The sequence below is a fragment of the Penaeus monodon genome, chromosome 23, assembly GCF_015228065.2.
Source record: "Penaeus monodon isolate SGIC_2016 chromosome 23, NSTDA_Pmon_1, whole genome shotgun sequence".
Lineage (NCBI taxonomy): Eukaryota > Metazoa > Arthropoda > Malacostraca > Decapoda > Penaeidae > Penaeus > Penaeus monodon.
This window is the reverse complement of record NC_051408.1, coordinates 34,310,491-34,310,785: the sequence shown is the minus strand read 5'-3', so window position 1 is coordinate 34,310,785 and position 295 is coordinate 34,310,491.

Here is a 295-nt window from a genome sequence, read left to right as displayed (position 1 = left end):
AACTTTTGCATGCAGAACTTATGAGCTGGATCCTGGAGGGCAAAATAGCATCAATGACTTGTTGTGCTGCAGTGACTTTGAAGGTCATTTTGCTTGTTAACAGTTATAGAAGTTCAAGGAAGTGTGCGATGTCGCCCAAGGTCAGGGGGAAAGGATGCGCTGCAGTGACCGATTGCGACTGAACGCAAACTGAGGAGATTTGTAACGTTGGTTTTAGAGCCAAAGGAAACTACTGTAGTCTCGTTGTCCATTGTTGTTCTTTCTTTGTGATGAACACGGTCAGCTCGTTGGCTCG